The 5,788-nt window shown below is 58.2% G+C and overlaps 1 long non-coding RNA gene across 5 annotated transcripts; it reads right to left on the minus strand.

Moving 5' to 3' along the window:
* On the minus strand, positions 1 to 5,477 carry LOC116272871. 5 transcript variants are annotated; one of them, XR_004181423.1, is made up of 5 exons: positions 5,328 to 5,477; positions 3,646 to 4,500; positions 1,771 to 2,917; positions 1,383 to 1,475; positions 7 to 488 (listed from the first exon to the last, which is right to left on the minus strand). It is a non-coding gene; the product is annotated as an uncharacterized LOC116272871 (long non-coding RNA). The 5 variants fall into 5 exon arrangements; XR_004181420.1 differs by having other exon boundaries at positions 7 to 320; positions 407 to 488; positions 1,771 to 4,500; XR_004181422.1 differs by having other exon boundaries at positions 1 to 44; positions 1,771 to 4,500.
* Positions 5,478 to 5,788: the final 311 nt, after the last annotated feature.

The following is a 5,788-nucleotide window of genomic DNA, read 5'->3' on the forward strand; positions in this document are numbered from 1 at the left end:
TATGAAGTTTGGCTGCAGATCCTGGGCCAGCACTACACCAAGGCCTTGGAGGACAAAACCAGCCTTGAGTTCTGGGCATCTCAGGGGTGGCTGACGAGATGGGTGAAGTGGCGGGATGAAGTAGGCGGGTCGGGGAAGAGGCCTCGGGAAGACGGGGGATGACTGGACAAGACTTTGGTAGAGCTGTGACCCTCTTCATCCTCTCCTGATCCCCCAGCTGACCCTTGTCCTCAGACCTCTACAAAATTTTGACCAAGTGGTGGTGGAGGAATTCTGGTAGGTCCAGGGTGGCCCTGGGTTCTGGGGTTGAGGGCAGGAGGCTGGAAGAGATGACCTCCCTTAGGCCCCTCAGGCTGCCCAGCCCCCTGAAGTGGGATGATCCTCCCACTAGGCTGCATCCACTAACCGCCAGAGTGGGTGCCACCTTCTTCAGGGCGGTGCCAGCCCAGGCTCCCGTGTGGGACTGTGTGTGCCAGGGTCTGCACATCCTGGAGGAGGCAGAGGGCCTCTTGGTAGAGATGGTCATCCCAGACCTCAGTCAGTACCTCCTTCCCTCTGTAGGCTCCCTCCATCTGTCCACCTGCCTCCTCCCTCGGGCTCACTGCCTCTACATGCCCTGATCTGAAACTTGCCTCCCCTCCTCACGGAGCCCGCCCAGATACTCCTAGCCCCAGCTCTCTGGTCCCACAGCAACTTCTGGGCCCAGATTCTGCCTTCTCAGAAGTCTGGGAGGCAGACCCCTGCCTGGCCATAGCCTTCTTGGTCTGCTCTAGGCACTCCTAGCCCCAAAGCTGGTATTTTAAAAAGTGATTTCTGGATATTTGGAAACTCATCCGGTGTGAGGAGCTGGGAGGGTCCCAGGGTAGAGCCCACAAGAGGAGGAAGACTGAAAAGGCGTCAGAGGGGGAATGGGGGCTACTAAGGGCAAGGCCAACCCCCAACCCTGACCCCCAAACCCAGCCACAATGCCAGTCAGCCTCAGGCTAGAGGGTGTGAGTAATGGGTGTCCTGGCTGCTCTACAGTGGATCAGAGCCACTGGGTGTGGGGGGGGTGGGGGGGGGGGTCTTCCAGGGCAGGTGTGGGGCTGCCGGGGCAAGGTAGGAAAAGCTCCCAGGGCAGAGACTGAGGCTGAACCCTGCAGCCCCCCTACTGCTGGGGTGGAATGCCGGGATAGGCAAGGGTCTTAACCTAGAAAGCCCCAGCAGCTCCTGTGCCCATCAGGACACCGTTGAGGCTTGGTGGTGGTGGAACCCAGGAATGGTCTTTGAACCCACAATCTGGAAGGGGAAGCTAAGGACAGTCCTGGCCTGTAGGCTCCCCTACCTGCAGGCAGTGGGCAGGCCCAGTGAGGGGACCCCAGGAGCGCAGACCATGAGCTTACCTGGCCAAAGACAGCGGCCAGCACCAAGATACCAAAGAGGGCGGGTAGAAAGGTCATCACATCGGGGTTGACTGCGGCTGGCACCAGGTTCCTCTGTACTTGTGGAACACACAGGCCTCTCCTTCCTATCCCTGAAGTGCCCCTGCCCCCACCCCAGCACCCCGAAGACCAGCCTAATAGATGTACTTGTCCTGGGTCAGCCCCGCTGTCCAAGCAACTGCAATTTCTGACTAGAGAGCCAGGGCGGGGCAGGGTGTAGGAGGGGTCCCTGGAAGATGCTCCCTGGGATGCCCTGATGCCTAAAATGTTCCCCATTGGGCCTTCTCAGGGAGGGAGGGTTATGGAGCCTGTTCTCTCCAGTCATCTCCATCACCACAGGAGCCCTTACAGGAGTCACGGGAGAGAATTGGATCACTGGAGCCAGGACCAGCACGGACGCAGCCCTGGGGCTGAGGCTAAGTGGACTCTGGGAGACCATCACTCTGTCTTCAAGCTTTGGTCTCCTGGTCCTCTACAAGCCAGGCTGTTTCAGGCTTTGCATGAGGCCTTGCACAGAGACAGAGTTCAAACACAGCTGGTGAACACAGCGGGCTTTAGAGAGGGGGCACATACCTAGTGGTGGGGGCTGGGTATCAGGGAAGGGAGGCCCTGGGGCTAGCATGGTCTGTCTGGAGGTGGCACAATGGGACACGCACCATGTGAGGAGAGAGGGTCCACCTGGAAGTGTGGACCAGCCAGACAGCCACCAAGCGGGATGGCCACCGCCAGAGCCTGCAGGACAGCAGAGGGGGCTGGGAAGGGACAGAGGACAGCTGAGGGGCAGGGAACCTGGTTTCCTTCAGACAGACACATGAGTCTTCCCGAAGTGGGTCTTCCTCAAGGGGTGAGGGTCATTCCAGACACACCTCCAGTCCACCTCAAACCATCTGAGGAGGCCACCACCAACTCACACGGGCCAGCTGCATTGTCACAGTGACCCCAGAAGAGCACAGCCCTGTCCTTCAGATGAATAAACAGAGGGAGAGACACATCTCACAGCCAGGAGCTGGGACTCAGACCAGGTCCAGCTGCAGTGCTGCCTCGATGGCTTCCCCTGCACCTCCTCCAGGACTCAGTTCCTGCTAACAAGTGAGCACCTGAGTATGGGTGAAATAGGTGCTATTATCCCTGTCCAGCTGCTGGGGAAAGGGAAGCAAGGCACAGGTGACTTGCCCAAGGCCAACGTGACAGGGCTGGTTCAACCCCATCTGTCTCAGCCAGCACATCCCCATGGCAGAGGCTTTACTGTGATCCAAACCTGGAAGGTGGAACTCCTTCCCATGTCCCACCCAGGGCATACAGCATGCAGCCCCATGTTTGGGGAGGTGAAAGTGTGGGGAGGTGACAGTGTGGGAAACAATCTGGCTAGGCCATGGACTCATGGAGCCCAGGGTTTCCTAGGGCCAGGACAGCTCTGGAGCCCACTCCAACACCTACTGTAAACCTGGAATCTGCACCTGCAGGAGATCAGGAGAGGGGTTCAGCCTCCGATGCACCTGCAGCAAGGTGAGACCGGCACAGGTGGGCACCCTGCTTCCAACCACCCTCAGGTGGGCAGGAAGCAGATCTCCTGCCTGACCTTCCTCTCCTGCCTCCCAAGCAGAGGAGAAGGGGCAGCCGCCCATCAGGCCATTGCCAAGATTGAAGCCGCTGAAGCTAGGTCCCAACAGGTGAGTGTGACCCCTGACTATCCCAGGCCTGGGCCAAGGCAGTCCTGTCTCTGGTGAGGGCCTGGTAGACAGGAGATGTGATGTCCCCACATGGCTCTATAAACCTCTGATTGAGGATAATCAAGGAAATGGACAAGAACATCATGCCTAGTCAAGACCCTGGCAGGCACAAGGGGGACCGGGGCAGGCAAAAGTCAGTTTGGCCCCAGGCCTAGCCCCTGGAAGGATGGTGGATGAGGGACCAGCCACAGTGAAGGGGAATGGATGGCCATGGGCTGGGTGGCCAGGGCTGTCAGCTCCTGCAGCCCCTGCAGAATGTCCACCCAAGCCTGGCTCTGCACTCAGCCTTCTGCCTGGAGCCACAGGTGCCTGGACACTGGCCTGCAGTAGGGATGGTGGTAGGAAAGGCACTTGTGGCCACATGTGGGTGCCTAAGCATGGGACGGAGGGGTATCTTGCCCCCAAAGAAACCATAGAGGCCAAGAGCTTAAGCAGATGTGACGCCATCAATAAACCCCCTTGTCCTGGGTCACATCAATTAAGTCAGCACCTACCCTGATCCTGAAGCTGCAGCTCAGTCTGGTTGAGACTCACAAAGAGATGTTAGTGCTGGGCAGGGGGCCTGGCCCAGCCTGCGATGTCCAGCAAAGCTGTGGGCTGAACAAGAATCTCTGAAGATTAGTCCAGGAAAAGGACAGCTGTGTCTGGGCAGGGAGTGGGGGCAATGCCCAAGGTGCAGGAGGCCTGAGGACATTTAACTAAGTAGGGTGCCAGGTCAGGATGCGCAGAAGAGAAGGTGGCATGGCAGCATCCTGCCCAAGGCCAGGCTATAAACCTAGGGGCCGCCTTGTCGAGCCTAAACCATGCTGCCACCCAGATGCCATCCTTCAAATGTGAGGCGGGCTGGGAGAGCCCCCAGAACCCTCATCCCTCCCACCCCAAGCTGGTTTCCATCCCTCACCAGAAGGAAAGGGGACTCTTCTACAGGGCACAGCATGCCAGGTTCTCTATCACCTGGGGGAAGGGGTCGGGGGGAGGGGGAGCTGCAGCTGGGTGAGAAATAACACAGGTCCCTCTCTGTCCCTATCTGACAGGTGACCCCAGGCAAGCTGCTTTCTTTGCCTGGGGCCAAGGAGAGTCACAGGGGAAGGGCCAGGTTAAGAGGGCTCCCCCCTGGAGCCCAGAGCTACCCACAGAGAAAACCCCCCATCCTCCTGATTCTGCTCCCAGCTCTCGCTGCTGGGATAACATCCTCCCCATCAGAGAGGCCGTGGGAGGCAGAGGCTGACCCTGCTCCTTCAGGTACCTCAGCGGGTTTGGGTCTGCATTCTTCATGATCAGGGAGGGGGTTCCTGGGATCACAAAGGTGAGGGGCAGCTTCTTGGGCTCCAGGTGCTCCAAAGTAGACCCTGCAGGGCACCAGAGATAGAAGGGCATTGGCGAGGCTGGGTACGGTGGCTCACACCTGTAATTTCAGCACTTTGAAAGGCTGAGGTGGGCAGATCATGAGGTCAGGAGATCAAGACCATCCTGGCTAACACGGTGAAACCCCACCTCTACTAAAACTACAAAAAATTAGCCAGGCGTGGTGGCATGCACCTGTAGTCCCAGCTACTCAGGAGGCTGAGGCAGGAGAATCACTTGAACCTGGGAGGCAGAGGTTGAACAAGGCTAGGACCTGAGCTCTGCCTGGCCATGGTGACTCTGAGCCAGGTAACCCTACATTAGTCGCAGTCTGTTACTGTGTCTCACGGGAGATGTCAGCATTACCTTTGGAGTCAAAGTAGGTAAGCCAGGGTAACCAGAGTTCCCAGTAGGGACCAAGACCAAAGGATGCAGGGGTTGGGCCTGTACCGGAAGGTCAGGTTGGATGAGGGGCTCTGTGAAGCTGGGGCAGCCAAAGTCCTGCCCTTCAGGTTACAGGCATCTGGGTCCTGGTCTAGACCCTCATATGCCATCCAGAGACCCAACCCTGGGGACAATTCCTCCCAGGCTGGTAGCAGAGAGTCGATCCTTGTACTCACCCCACCAAAAGCTCTGAAATGAGGGGGCCTGTGGCTGGGGGAAAGACTCTTCAGAAAAAGGTTCTCAGGTGCAGGTAAGGTTTGAGCTGGGCCTTAGGGCAGTCAGAGAGGTAGGTGACAGGTCCCCTCACAAAGCCTCCCAGAGCATGCAGGAGGGACACAGGTGTAGTGTTGGGAATGTTCTGGAAGACAGCAGGCAGCCTCTTACTCACCGATGGGGCCAAGTACGGTCAGGTCCACACACCAGGAGAAGCTGGTATCCACACACTGGTGCACTTTGTTTCTTGTTTTAGAGACAGGGTCTTGCTCCGTTGCCCAGCCTGGAGTGTGGTGGTGCAATCATAGCTCACTGCAGCCTTGACCTCCTGGGTTCATGCGATCTTCCCACCTCAGCCTCCTGAGTAGCTGGGACCACAGACGCATGCCACCATGCCCAATTTTATTTTTTGTAGAGACAGGGTCTGGCTATGTTGCCCAGGCTGGTCTCAAGAGCTTTCCACCTCAGCCTCCCAAAACACTGATACTACAGGGACAAGCCAGTGCTCCTGGCCATGCTGGTGCATTTTGGCTGCCGTGGTGCACAGGAGGTATGAGCTCGGCGGGTGCAGAGTCTGCTTCTGGACCTGTACCCAGGCCTGCACCCAGACTGACCCCTGGGCTGCAGGGAACAGGT

This window comes from Papio anubis, unplaced genomic scaffold (assembly GCF_008728515.1).
Source record: "Papio anubis isolate 15944 unplaced genomic scaffold, Panubis1.0 scaffold2381, whole genome shotgun sequence".
In the NCBI taxonomy this organism is placed as follows: Eukaryota; Metazoa; Chordata; class Mammalia; order Primates; family Cercopithecidae; genus Papio; species Papio anubis.